Source organism: Hydra viridissima, unplaced genomic scaffold (genome assembly GCF_058129835.1).
Source record: "Hydra viridissima isolate aposymbiotic clone 2 unplaced genomic scaffold, HvirCarnegie_v1 scaffold_16, whole genome shotgun sequence".
Lineage (NCBI taxonomy): Eukaryota > Metazoa > Cnidaria > Hydrozoa > Anthoathecata > Hydridae > Hydra > Hydra viridissima.
Genome location: NW_028324315.1, coordinates 3072276 through 3087500, shown reverse-complemented (window position 1 = coordinate 3087500; position 15225 = coordinate 3072276). Strand labels below are relative to the sequence as shown.

General features: G+C 29.0%; 3 protein-coding genes and 1 pseudogene across 51 annotated transcripts in view; 3 read left to right on the top strand and 1 right to left on the bottom strand.

The window, feature by feature from the left end:
* Positions 1-7021, bottom strand: part of LOC149877362 (uncharacterized) — a 20028-nt gene extending 13007 nt beyond the window's left edge. For 6 of the 43 annotated variants that reach the window (XM_090073892.1, XM_090073885.1, XM_090073860.1 and 3 more), the window contains exons 1-5: positions 6796-7011; positions 6608-6659; positions 5956-6084; positions 552-616; positions 1-11 (exon numbers count right to left, since the gene is read on the bottom strand). The exon at positions 1-11 is cut by the window's left edge and continues 78 nt beyond it. The gene's annotated coding sequence lies outside the window, so the exon portion shown is untranslated. Of the gene's footprint in view, positions 12-551; positions 617-4139; positions 4229-5955; positions 6085-6366; positions 6544-6607; positions 6660-6795 lie in introns of all 43 variants that reach the window. The other 37 variants (XM_090073862.1, XM_090073890.1, XM_090073878.1 and 34 more) reach the window with 22 other exon arrangements.
* Positions 1-15225, top strand: part of LOC149877356 (uncharacterized) — a 243389-nt gene that overhangs the window by 181646 nt on the left and 46518 nt on the right. The gene's annotated exons all lie outside the window — the stretch shown is intronic.
* LOC149877360 (uncharacterized) overlaps positions 1-15225 on the top strand; it is a 253109-nt gene that overhangs the window by 225115 nt on the left and 12769 nt on the right. The window lies entirely within an intron of this gene.
* LOC149877361 (uncharacterized) lies at positions 8825-11074 on the top strand (annotated as a pseudogene).

Here is a 15225-nt window from a genome sequence, read left to right as displayed (position 1 = left end):
TTCGAGACAGCCTGAAATGAAAAGATATTTTCAGACGCTTTGTTATAATCGCCTTAGCTACACAGTCCAATATCAAAATATAAATCTTGATTTGGTCTTATTTTTTGTAAATTATGGACCGCATACATAAATGGGCCCAAGGCAACCATCTATTGCCCATTACCAGATTGAGAACTTATATCAAACTATTTGATGTGTATTATATGGGCTTTGTAACGCAATACTAACATTTAAAGCTTTAATAATCTATTTATCACATTAATGACTCTCTAATGATGATTTAAAACTTCATCATCATCATCATCATCATCATCATCATCATCATCATCATCATCATCATCATCATCATCAATCAAATTTCACTCAAGTAACAGTACTTTTAAATGAATCACTTTATTTTTAAATTTTTCTACCTCTGGTTAACTTGGTGGTTTCTAATATGCTTGTGGCCTAGTGCTGCTGCGTCGGTTACGCCCCTCTAAAACCCGACCGTTAAACTGTTTGTTGAGAAGAAGAAACTAATTTTATTGTTACTGTACATAAATACCTACCTATAGTCCTTCTTTCCGATACACATGTTTGCATAAGCTCCTCAAAGTCTTTAAATGGATGATTACTACAAATAATATTGATATAGCAGTTTTTTAAATGATACGTTGATAAGCAATCGGAACATAGCAATATTTTCTTACAACTTCCTTTCTCATATCTCAACGCTGAAAAGTAGCTAATTCCCTTTTAACTGTTCTCACAATGCCTCTCCTAATTTTTGCTTCCTTTTAGTTACTACTGCCATAGCCTTATATTGAGTCTTTTGATTATCATTGTTTATATGGTCAAGTTCACCTTCATTCAAGTTAAGGTGCCATTGGGGCAGTAAGGTAATACCTGCTTCGACAGGTAATGAAAAAATTAATGGGATTGCTGTGATTGCTGTGAAAAAATTAATGGGATTGCAAGTTTTCAGCTTGTATATTTTGATAACAATTTAATAAAGCTTAAACATGTATTTTGCATCAACACAATCTATAGAACCCACTAACTTGTTTGAGATATCGACACCACTTAGACAAATTCATTGTACCGCACGTCCTTACTTATTTAATAGGATTTTCAAGTAGGCCTAATGGTAATCTTTTTGAACAATTCTCAAAAGCATGTAACTGTTTAGGCAAATTATGTTTTGAAAACAGCTACAAAGATATTAATACATCGTTTATAGAATTTGATTGAAGTGCTTTTGGGAGTGGTTTTACTTCATTTTTAAATCTGCACAACTAAGAATAATGAGATTACTTATTCCAGATTTACCCATATCCAATGATTTCAAGAAACTTTCAAATACGAAGAAAATTATAAGATTTAAAACTTCTTGAGCAAAAAGTAAGCAGGTTTTTTAGCTTTATGCCTACAATTCTTTTGCCCTGAGCATTATGGACAGAAGGATCAAAACCTTTGCATTCAGATTCTTTTGTTTCAGGAGTTTAGGAACAAATCTTGATATTTTTTAGTTGAGTAAATGCGTTAAAAGTTATTTTAGATCATTGTCATCATAGTAATTTTTTTCTGTAATCCCATATCATGACCAAGGAGTCATGCTATTTATAAATGTTATCCATCAGATATTTCTCCACAGCTGGCATCATTTTAATGAAGAGAGCAACCTTATTCAAATGTTACAACATGTTTGATATCAATGGAAAACGGTTTATAAAATCAATAAAATCAAGTGAGTAGCGTTTTCCTTCAAGACTTTAGCATAGAAGAGATTGTACTAAACTTTCTGATAGGCTGTCTAACATATTAGATATTTTGTGATACTCTGTGTTAACCGTATTTATCAATCGCTTCATCAGGCATTGAAGTATTGAATTTGGTTAGCAATGACACCTGCAGTCACTGTTGCAATACTTTCATGTTTTGTTCAAAATCGTTGCTGTTGTTGAAACAAGATTTGCCTGAATTATGTAATTGCAATTCCTTATAACAACTTCGCTAAGGCTAACTAACTTTTGTAAACAACTTCGTAAGTGGAAACTTTACAGTTTAATATTATTTTAAACTTATTAGTGTACTCAGGGTTGGTAATCTGTTCCCAGTGAAATCTGTTCACAGATAAAATATGTAAAAGAAAATTGTAAAAATAATCTTTTAACAGGTGTTCTCTCAAAAATAAAACTGCATTAAAACATTAAATATTAAGCATTCATGTTTTTTCTTTTTAAAAAAAAGGTCAGTTAAGTCAAGCAGTCCTTCCCAAAAAGAAAACTTGAAATTTATTATTTCCTTAAACACACATTGAAGATAAAGTAGAACGTTGTTTTTTAAAAGCTCTTTAAAAAATATATTACTTTAATATAAAGAAACCTTCAACCATAAGTACAATTTATTGCTTTCAAGCTTCAAATGAATTATCAGAGAACTCTCTATTAAATATGCGTTATAAAACAAAAATTTAGAAAAATTTACTTAATTTTTCATCACAAAGATGATCTGATGATTACTTTAATGTAAACGTAGAGTGGGGATATTTCTACTTATGATGGTATTAAGAAAAGACTCTAAAATATCTATTATCTCATAAAAGACCATATCAAAGATTTAAATTTTTTTTTTATTCTTTTGTGAAGAACATTTGGAACAAATTAGTTTAAAATTATTTTCAAAATAGAAAACTGGTAATATTCTAGCAAAATATGTAGAAAAGTTGAAAAATGCTTGCGTATGAGAACAGTTCCTTCGACAATAGGACATTAGAATCTAACTGCAACATAATTTACTTAAATCAAAAAATATCTAAAATTTGTTCAAAAAATTTAACATACATTCAAGAGGATATTCGCATAATTTCAAAGTCTTTTTTTTTTTTTCAAAAGTTTTCTTTCTTTTTTTTTATATTTAGAACGTTTCTGTTGTTTTTATTCTTTAACCTTCTGTTGTATAAATCGATTGACGAAATGAAAAAGTTATATAAACCAAAAGTAAACTTAAAATATATTTTTTCCAAATGCATTTTGATATTTAAGTTAAGCTAGTATATTTTTGAATTTAAACTGCCATTAAATTCTAAAAAACGCAAATAGTATTTGATAGATTAACTTTGATCATGCATTAGAGAGGCAAAGTATGAATTTAGTTCTTTTGAGTAGACCTTACATAGAATGATACACATTTAAGCTCTATTCAGTCTAATATTTACAACCTCGTTAAGCTCTACGCAAGAAAGATTAAAAATAAAGTTTAGAAATATTTCTTAGAAGCATATGTTTGCATATAAAGTTACTAGACAATCTAACACTGTTCTTCATCTGCAAATGAAATAAAAACAACCAAAATGGTTTAGCATAGCATAATTACTGCTTGAAAAGTAAAAAAAATTATCAAATAACAGGTGAACTAAATTTATATTTTAGCTAAATTAAATATAAAAAGTACTACAAGAATGTCCCATTTTGAATGAAATTACGAACTTTGCTTGTTACATATTAATTTACATTGGATAGTTGGGAATAGTGATCAGCTGTATAGCAATTTGATTAACTTTCCAACTTGCAATCATCTGGACAAAAGTTAAATACATCCATCGAGAATATTTTTTGGAGAACGTTTTTGTTTCCATATCTTAATGGGATGTTGGAATGCAAGTTCTGTAATCAGTTGGTTTTTTTTAATAAAGTTTTTCAAAACATAAATCAATTTTCAGTTTTTTCTCTAGTTCGGTCACAGCACAGTTACTGTTTTACTGATGCTGTTTAGTATCAGCATCAGTATAACAGTAACCAGTGTCAAGTGCAAATTTTTGGAACTCTTTTGCTACATTATTTATTACAATACTCTTTAAATTTTTTACCATTTCTAAATGGAAGTAGTTTAATACATGTTATAACGTAAAAGTTAATTTATTACTACAAGTTTTGCATATCAACAGACACTAAATTGTAAAGATGATTTACGCAAGCCAGAACTTTTTCTTTGATTTGTTTTTTCTGTAACGCACACGCAGCAAGGTGTTTTTGAGATCTAGAATGTCTTGTTTATATATACAGTGTCTCAAAAAATTATCAGACCAAACAAGTTTTTCCCAAAAAGAAATGTTTGCGCCCAAAATTGTACTAAAAACAATGAATAGCGATACTTACTTTATTTGACATTTTAATTCTATTGGGAATAGTATGCTATTTAGCGTTCAAATTTTTTGATTCATGCTTCAGTCGGTTTATCATTTGTCCTAAAAGAAACTGAGTATTGAATAGGCTTGTAAAAAAATTATCCGATCATGCTAAATTTAGGTAAGTTTAATAAATTTTATGTGAAATTTGTGGAAATATTTAGGTAATTTTTATACACTTAATGAAATTGCAAAACAAAAAACCTTTTTATTGTAATAAAAAAAAAAGTTTTGTATAACAAAAAGGTTTCATGCTTTTTTAAGTAAAATGGTTGGAGGTAAACGTCACTGGACTGTTTCTCAAAGAAATTTAGCTGTCGATCTAGTCAATCAGGGTAAAAACCCATCGTCAGGTGAAGCAAGAGACTGGATTTCCTCATAATACAGTATCCGACATAATGAAGGAGTATAATTTGATGGGAACAACAGCCACAAAAGTAGAGCTGGATCGCAAAAAAAAAGACTTCTAAGAGTTTTGATAGAAACTTAACAAAACAAGTCAAGAAATATCGCTTCATTTCTGCTCAAAAACTGGTTGAGCAAGCTGAAAAGAATTATGGAATCAAATTATCCAGTCAGAGAATCAGAAATCGTATCCGAGACTAGGGATTTCAATGACGACTTATGCGTAATAAACGATACTTGAGTAAAAAACACATGAAAAGAAGATTGGAGTTTGCTAAGTAGTTCAAAAACATTTCGTTAAATTTTTGAAAAAAGATCCAGTGGAGCGACGAATCGAAATTCAACTTAAAGTCATCTGATGGAGCCCAAAAAGTTTGGAGAAAAGACGAAGAAGCCTACAAATTAAACTGTGTGAGAGGAACTGTCAAGTATAGTGGCGGTATGGTGGTGGTATGGGGTCCAATGGCGTGGAAAGATGTCGGAAAACTCCAATTTATTGATACTATAATGGATCAGGTGCAATACGGAGACATATTAAAGCAAAATTTGAAATCATCTGCTCGAAAACTTTGGCTAGGATCTGATTTTACATTTCAGCAAGATAACAATCCCAAGCATTGTCCCACTAAGACCCATGAGTGGTTTGCTGAAAATAATGTTGAGGTCTTGCAATGGCCCGCACAATCATCGTACCTTATTCCTATTGAACATTTGTGGGAAATTTGAGACTGAAAAATTGGAGATTGGCCATTTTCTAAAAAAGATAACCTCAAGAAGAAGCTTGGGAAAAGATTCAATCAGAAGAAAAAAAAATCTTAAGTCGAATCAATCCCTAGAGGTCTGCAAGCTGTAATCCAAACAAAGGGAGGCCCAACAAAGAATTAAAATAGTTGTTTTGTAATATAATAATTTATTTTGAAACAAATAATGTATTTGGTCGAATACTTTTTTGGCAATAAAAAATCGACCTAAGTTCCTTTCTTTTAAGAGTGAAAACTTTGTTATTCATATTTTACATTAAAAGAAACAAAATCTATTTAAAAACCTTTTCCTTTATTATTATTACTCTTGAGTTAACCAAAAAAATCTAAATTTACGAATGCAGCACCTATTTTAGAAGAAATACTTAAAATATTGTTTGGTCGGATAGTTTTTTGAGACACTGTATATATATATATATATATATATATATATATATATATATATATATATATATATATATATATATATATATATATATATATATATGCACTTACTCAGAACTCTTTCTGAGGTTGATGTAGAAGTGGTTCAACTGATTATTGTTTTATGCACTTGAATTTTAAAAAGAATGAACAAAACTTAATTCACTTCAAGTTGCTAAAGGGATTCAAACTATTTACCTTTGACTAAGACATTTACTCAACAGTTTTCGCACTGATACGATTTCCAATGATCATTTGTACTTTTGGAAGAAACTCCAGTAACACTTTTAATTGTGACGTTTACAGTTTCTTGATGTTAATTTTTCTCTAAAAATTTAATTATACTAATTTTAATCATTATCATCATCATCATCATCATCATCGTCATCATCATCGTCATCATCATCATTATCATCATCATCATCATCATCATCATCATCATCATCATCATCATCATCATCATCATCATAATCATCATCATCATCATTATCATCATTACATCATCATCATCATCATCATCATCATCATCATCATCATCATCATCATCATCATCATCATCATCATCATCATCATCATCATAATCATCATCATCATCATTATCATCATTACATCATCATCATCATCATCATCATCATCATCATCATCATCATCATCATCATCATCATCGTCAACAGCTTGCTTGTTCAACTGTCCAAGCACTGCTTCGAAAAAACGCTGGTTTCGTCAGAGATCACATGACTTGAATCAACCACTCAAAAAGGTGCGGAATACGCAGCGAGTTAGCCTCTAAATGATATAGGGTCGAAAATAAAATTAACATTAAATGAAATAAAAAGAACAAGGAGCTTACTTTCATAGCCACCATGTAACTGTTTTCGGGAAAAAAATATCAGAAGCAGCATCTTTTCAAACATGAAAAGAAAAAAAATAACCTTGTAAAAAACGAAAATAATTGTCAAATTGACAAAAATAACCATTCAAAAAAGTGGTCTTGAAATAATAAATTTTAGTCATGTGTAAAAAGAGCAAGAAGCTGACCTTTACCGCTGCCATCATAAAGTTGTATGTTGATCAACGAAAGTAGTTCCCAGTCGCTAAATGAACAAAACTACGCTTATATAAAAAAGGATCAAAACAAAACAAAGAAGGAGAATACCTTTTTTTAATGTTCCTTCGAAGCCATGTAAATTTTTTAGGTTAAAACTTTGAGCTGAACTTCCGCGTCCTTTCTCGTTTGGGGCTTTTTTGAAAAGCGTGTTATTTCTTTTGTGCGGGTATTTATAACATCGACGGTAGACTGAAAATGTAAACAAAAGAAAAACCGACCAATCAGTTTGTAGAGAAAAGTAAACGAAAGAGAAACAGACCAGTTAGAATCGAGCTCATGCAAGCAAACTTTTTAAGTGTGTATTTCAAGTAATGTGTAGAGTTTCAATCTGAGTGACTTGTATAACTTTATTTGCGCAAAAAAATTTAGAAAAAAAGTTTGAAATATAAAAAGCATTGTAAAAAAAAGTTGCAGTTAGTAATTTAAAATCAATATTTTCGAATTGGAAATATATACGCCATGTTTATATATTAAGTCGTTTTATTAGGCACTTCAGTCACGTGACAAATTCCGTAGACAAAATTTGCGAAGTTTTTTATATATAAAGAAGACTTTTTCAGATTAAATTTAGACCAATTTTTTAATCTATTATGCCATGGTAAAACGTTTTACGAAAAGTAAAATGATTAATCTTTCATAAAATATCTGCTAGAATTTTCAATATCAGTTTATCTGGCTGTAGGAGCGATTTTAATTAAGTATTTGTAATTATTTTAGCTTAAAGTTATTTTATTTGCGTTTTAGCATCCTTTAAAATAATATATAACTATTTTTCTTTGTTTTCTTTTTTTTTTTTTTGGTTTTGTGATGAATAAGTTAGTCTAAAATAACTTTAAAAACTTTTTGCTAATAATCGGGTATTCAGCTTAATTTTTAAATCTAAGTTAAAACCTGCTAAATCCCGTCCTCTTCTTCCTTTCAGTCCGTCTTAAAATTGTTTCAAAAATTATTACGGTAACAATTTGCAAAAACAATATCACAATTTAATTGTATAATATAGTATTTGTATAAAATTAGCCTTATCATAATGAATAATAAAGAATTATATGATTGGTATCTATGCTTGAGTGATAAATCTTTGAAAATGGTTTGCTCGAATTTCAGAAGCCGATTTTCCAATTTGTTTTCAGCAACTGAAAATAATTTGAGCTTGTACAACAAAATTAAAATTGTTCTAGATAAATTTAAATCGTTAAAAAAAAACAATAAAAGAAGAGATATATATAAGCTGATGCTCTTTAAACCGCCTATTTCGGAAATTAGTTGTGAATTATGTATATCAAGTGAAAAAAATAAAACGAAGGGTAAAAAAAGAAAATTGAACCAACAAACCTCTAAAAACTGTTTTAAAAAATTGAAACTTGCTTCATCTGGTTGTATAAATAAGTTCAAATCTGCTAATGTTCGTATTAGTAATATGAAAAAAAAATTTACATCTAACGACCCTAGAAGGACATATAAACTATTACATGCAAGTAATAAAGCAAAGATTCATCAATTAAAAAAGAAACAAAATAAGGAAATAAAAGAATTAAAAGATTTTTATAATAAAGTCATTAAAATTCTTAATAAAAGAGTTAAATTTTTGTTAGTTAAGCTTGAAAAAAGTGACAATAAAGTTGCACTCCTTCATGAGAAAAAGAGAATTACATGCGAAAAATTGTATTATGTAAAAAAGAAGTTTAGCATGGTAGTAAATAAGCATGAAAATTTGTCTTCTAACAGTTTAAATAATCCTGAAAACGGTACAGACTCTCCTAACACTAGAGTATTAAGCGAAGAAAATAAAGATTTTAATTTAAGTTCTCTTCTCCATGATCGTAGAATAACAACATTTCAAAATGGAAGGTATTCTAATGATATAAGAGAAGTTATTATGGAGTTAGTTTCTTTGAATGTCAGCATGAACAAAGTTAATGAAGTTATCACAATTGTTTTAAAAAAACTAGCAAAGATAGATATAGAGAAGCTTCCCTCAATTGGTGCAAAATCTTGATTTTGACTGAGGCTTTAGCACTTGCTCAACTTCAAGTTGCAGAAGAAATGATAAACACTGTAGAAATTAATTCGGGCAATTGTCTTCACAGTGACGGTACCACTAAACATCATAGACATTTTCAAAATTTCCAAGTTACTACCACAAATGGAAGCACTTTATCTTTTGGATTATGTGAAATGGCTGGCAGTGATGCAGATTGTACTATTAATGCGTTAACCAAAACATTAGATGATATATGTGACATTTTAGAAAGTAGCAGCAAGGAAAACGATTTTTCTAACCTTGTATGTTCTTTTAAAACTACCATGTCTGATCTTGGGCCAGTTAATCCACTGTTTAATTTAAAGCTTAAAGATATGAGGAAAAAGTTACTGCCTAAAGTTATAAAGAACTGGGAAGGTTTAAAAAAAGGCCAGCAAGCAGATTTCATTGAAATGTCTAATTTTTTTTGTAAATTGCATTTATTATCTAACTTTGCAACAGAAACTGATAAAACAATTAACTCATTCGAAAAGTTAGTTTTAAGTACTAGTTATGAAAATATTTTTGCATTCAATACTGCTGAATCAGGTGCCACTAGATTAATAAGAACTGCATGTAAAGCTTTTCATGTAAGGGGAAGTGATGAAGCTGAAGTTGCTGGGTATTTTAATGCATTTCTTGCTGGTAAAGGACAAAGTAAGTGTATGCTTGCATCCTTTGTTGGTAACAGATTTTATATATTATATTATAATGCTGCAGCTTTGTATTTTCATTCAAAAGATATTTTAGAGTTTCTTCAAAGTTGGCCAAATCAAAATAATCTTTTACTTGCAGTTAAAGAAGATATTAGCAACAAATTATATTTAGCAGAAGTGCGGGCTCTTGGAATAGTTGATAAAATAATTACAGGTCCACTTTGGCGGATAATTGAATCACAAAAGAGTATTCTTGATATGAATCCATTTTTGTTAACCCTAAAAATGAAACTTTCAGATTGGTGTAAAAATGCATCATCGATTATGATCTCGAAAACATCTATATTCAGTCCAAGTGATGTTAATATTCATAAAGATATTTTGTATGATAAATTATTTGAAGAGACTAATGACACTGATTTAAATATTTTAACACAGCAGACATTAGAAGTAATTTGTCATTCTTTGTTAGTTGTTCTGGAAAGACAATCTGCTGATCAACTTCCTTGAGGTAAATATTGGTATTCTTCTGATAATGTAAGTAAGGCTGCAGAGAATGTTCCAACAACAAACAAAGCATCAGAAAGTGACTTTGCGGTATTGGATCTTTTAATTCGTACAAAGCCAAATGCCAAAATACAAACTATACAAGCTTATACTATGTGGTATAAAAACAAAACATTAGACTGGTTGGATAAAAAGACTTTAGATGAGCGTGACTCATTGCTAAAAAAAGCTCCAACAAACTTTAATAAAATGAAAGATAAATACAAACAACGTCATTTAGAATTAAAGTTTGAAATGAGTGAAAGATTGTCTGCAAAGGATAAAGCTAAAAAAACAGCTGAAGACAAAGCCTTCTTAAAAAAAGCTAAATCGGTTAATGACTTGTTAAAATTGAGGACAAAGGTGTGGTTGACCTCTAAAGAAGCAGATGATGAATATGTTTTGTTAGTTGACACATTTAAAAGCAAAAAAATATTAAGAGCACAGTTGGATTTTTATAGGTATGTTATGGAAGTTAAATGTGAACCTAAATATTTTTACAAAACTAAAATGCATGGTAGTAAGCGAATAGACTTAACAAACTATGAGTTGTTCAGTAATTTACAATCAGTTATTAGAACAAGGACTTTTCCAGAGCCCATTGAGAGAAGAGTTATTCTTATTGAAAGAAAAGAACGAGATATTTTGATTGCAAAAGAGAAAGAAGAGTTAAGTGAAAAATTAAAGAATGCAAGACTGTCTCAATTAGCAAATCAACAAAAAACAAACATCTTGGCTGTCATTCTAAATGATGTTAATTATCTTGTTGGGAAATTTATTTAACATAAAATAATGAAAATCGACACTAAAAAATACTTTTGGTGTACAAGTGAAGTTCTTCGAGTAAACAAGTCAAATCCTAACTTAAAAAAAACTTTGTTTGATGTGGTCTATGAGACTGAGGAAAATCAAGTATGGACTTTTCCATTGCTTGTTGACCTTGAAAAAGGAAAGGTTATACTTTTGTAAAAAGCCTATTTTACAATTTATTTGAAATAATTACTAGTTATCTATAATATAATTAGTACAGAAATGCTTAACGTTTAATGTTTAACGTTTAACGTCGTTTCGTCATTAGTTACTAGGCTTTGAATTAGTTACTAGGCTTTGAAAGAGCGCGTTTTTTAAATGCACGCGGCCATTGGAGAAAGATCTTTTGAGCAAGTTAAACCTTTTTTCCTTTTGGAATTTAATTATTAGTTTAGATATATTACATAAAGAATCATCTTAATCAATTATATATCATATTATAATTGAAGTAAGTATATGAAATAGTTAAATATACATTTTTATTAGATAAAGTAGAAAGGATTCAAATTTTTATTAGATAAAGTAGAAAGGATTTTAATTTTTTAAATCGTGTATATTTTGTTTGTTTTAGTTTTTTTTTTAGTAGTTTTATTTTTATTATTTTAGTTATCAGAAGGAAAATAGGGGTATGGATGTTATTTAAAGTTATACTTATGCTGTTTCCATAAAATTGTTATTTTTACTTTGAAATTTCTGTGATGCTATTAACTATTTTTGTTCTTTTTTAGAAAATTTAGAAAAAAAAAATTAAAATCTTGTGCCAACACTGACAACGCATATCACATGTTTTGTATGTAAAGGTTAAATGTTGTTATGAAGATTACAGTTCTTATGAGAAAAAAAAAAGGTAAAGAGAATTGTTTGTAAATATATATTTTGTATCTTTTTAAATTTTCTTGCGTCATTTTTAGAATTTTTGTTTGCACACGTTTATTGTTTGCATATATGCTTTTTTGATATGAATGTGTGTGTGGTAATAAGTGCTTTATAGTTGTTTTATCAATGTGTTTTTATAATAATGTAAAGTGTTTTTTTACTGTTTGTGTATGTGTTAATATGTGTTACATAATTGTTTTAAAAATGTGTTTAAATATGTATATAATGTATTTATTTATTTTAGTATATATTTAACCTTATATACATATTTAAACACATTTATTGTGCTTATAGTTTGTACATATGTTTATATTATGTTCTTTCTGTGTTTTTAAAGTGCTGTGACTTGGTAAACATCTACCTGAAAATCAATTATTTTATTTTAGAAAAGGAGCAGAACAAATGGCTTAAGATCATGCAGCTCAACGTGATACACACCTAACGGCATAGTTTAAGTTAAATACTGAAAATGAAAGAGCACATTGCAATTCTTATGTAGACATTCCTTATCACTTTATATTTGATGATAAACATTGCAAATGGAAGGTTAGACAAAGGGGTGGTAATAAGGTGATAATAAGAATGTATAAAGTTAATCCAACTGGAGAATTGTTTTTTCTTAGACTGTTACTTTTGCAAGCAAAAGGAGCAACATCTTGGGAGGATGTGCATACTGTTAATGGTATTGTCCTTGAAACGTTTCGTGAAGCATGTGTTTTGAAAGGTCTGTTGCAAGATGACACTGAATGGCAGAATACTCTTTCTGAGGCGGTTTTAACACATATGCCAAAGAAAATTAGACAGTTGTTTTCAATTATTTTGACCTTTTGTTAACCTGACAATCCTTTACATCTCTGGAATACATACAAAGCTTTTATGATGGAAGATTTCATTCACCACTCAGTCCCACTTCTAATTTCTGAACAAGCTATTCTTCATCAAATTGAAAAGATTATTAATCAAATGTGTTATATAAAACCATATTTGTTTATAGTTGTATATATGTTTAAATTATAATGTTTACATGTTTTCAAAGTGGTGTGATTTGGCAATATGTTGAGCAAGATTGATAACCTTGCCAGCCTAGCGATGTACTTATAGCAGAGGTGTGACTTGGCAGCATTTAGTGTCAGGCGGTTTTACTGCTTTAGATCTAGGTTGTGTTGTCTAGCCTTTTTTAATTATTCTCAAAGTAAAAATATAATAATGTCTGTTAATGTTTAGCGTAATGTGTATGGGAGAGTATGCAACCTTGATCTTTAAATCTAGGGTGTTTTCATGTCCTAAATTTGAAGTAATTGAATAACTAATATTGAACATAAAAACAAGTCTAATTTTATGTGTTAATATGTTTAGTAAAAAGATAAATATAGTTAACTTTAAATTGGTTTTCTAATTTTGCCTTTCATATTTTAATTTGGTTTGTTATCTTCACTGGATTTTAGGATCAAGGATGTAAATATTCTATTGTTATATGTTATTGTTGTGATGTTTTGTGTTGGTATTCATTTTTAACAATAGACACCTTCATGTGGGTGACTATTGTAAAAAATGAATAATAGGTGGTTTTATTATTGGTACTTACTGCTTTTATTTATTTACTGAAAGCCAAGACAACATTAAGCTAAAAATGCAATTTATATCTTAAATTGGTTATATATATATATATATATATATATATATATATATATATATATATATATATATATATATATATATATATATGTATATGTATATAGTATTGTTAATCCTTTTGTACTTCGAAACAGATCATATTGTTACATTTTCGATAAATGTTTATATTAACTGCCATGTCAAAGTGGGTTACTATAAATAGGTAAATCGATTTTCAGTTTTTATGTGTTTTATTTATTTATTTTTTTGTTGTTGTAATTATAGTATCATAATTCCATTTTTTTTCTTTAGGATTTACGATTGACGCATTTATACGATTTATAAAAAAAAACCTGATTACCTTTTATTGTAAATTTTGGTCAGTTAAAATGATATAAATGTATGCAATTAGTTCAATTTTTTTTAAATTTTCTCTATTTTAAGCCTAATAATTCGCTGTACGTAATTTAGGGAATCTTTTTAAATGGGTGGTGAATATTGTAGTTTAGCGCATTTTTCAAATATCGAGTTACTTAAATTTTATAAGGTCTTTAACTAATTAATTAGCTTAGTTTGCATTTGCAACACTTTTGAGGAAAGAAAGAATTCTTATATATGTTAAATTCTTATAAATATTAAAAAAAAAAATTCTTATACACGTAAATCATTGTTTTACTTTTCATTATTCTGGTAAAAGGTCTTCATCAAAAACTTGACTACTCTTAATAAAAATAACTATTCTCCTGACCACCATTAAGGTAAAAACGGGGAAGGGAGGTCCTTTATTTGTGTCAAAATATTTAAGACAATTAAATTTCGAGTAACAAATGGAATTTTCAGTAAATGGTAGTAAATTACCGTTTACTAAAAGCTATTGAAACAGAGGACATATACTCAAGTGTACTAAGGCGTGAAACCAGGTTTTTTTCAGCAAAAACTGCATTTATGCTTTAGTTGATATTTCGTTCAAAAGCCAAAAAAAAAAGCAACATATTTGGTATCGTTGGAAAGGTTTTTCAATGCACTTTTTGATGCAGTTAAAATATATATTTTATAAGCAACCTCCAGGACAGAGTTGGGGTTAGAACAAACCCAATATTTTCTGCAAAACATGTTCGCGCACAAAGGCTAGGACTCATTTTTGCCTAAAATAAACTTCAGAAAATCGGTTGAGCTTTGATACATATAACCTCATCGTGACAAAGTCTTTCAAGTTACCATGCAACTCACATATTAAAAAAAACCCAATTTTTTCTGTTTTTCAATAAGAAAACTTTGCCTTTTTTTTTATAACAAACGCTAAAGTGAAAAGGTTTGTCACGTACTTTATGTGAACATTTTGCAATCGTATTCACTAAAAAGTAATAAAAATTTATAAATAAATTATGGCTCGGTTGCGCCAAAGACAAATGTAATAAAAATGAGTCTCGGTTGTATTTTACTCGGTCATATTTCCTCAATATTCTCGGCTGTAGTTTTCGGTAAATTTATTATATAAATTATCTTACGCGTCATTCGCAACAGAACTGTTTTTTAAAAATTGCTTACATACACAAAAGAAATTATTGACGCCAAATACGGTATGCATAATCTTAAACTGTAAAGTTCTCGGCACCGAAGCTTACCGCGGTATGTATAAGTTATTAACGAAACAACCAATCGAATTTAACTAAAGCTATCGGCTTTTTTTTTTTTAGAAAAAAACTGGTTTCCTGCCTTAGTACACTTGAGTATATAAAAGTGGTCAGATTAGTGCCGTATATAGTAATGGTCAGTTATTTTTAATAAATTTATTTGGTTGTGTGCATTTAACGTTTTAAAGACAATTTCCTGTTTTA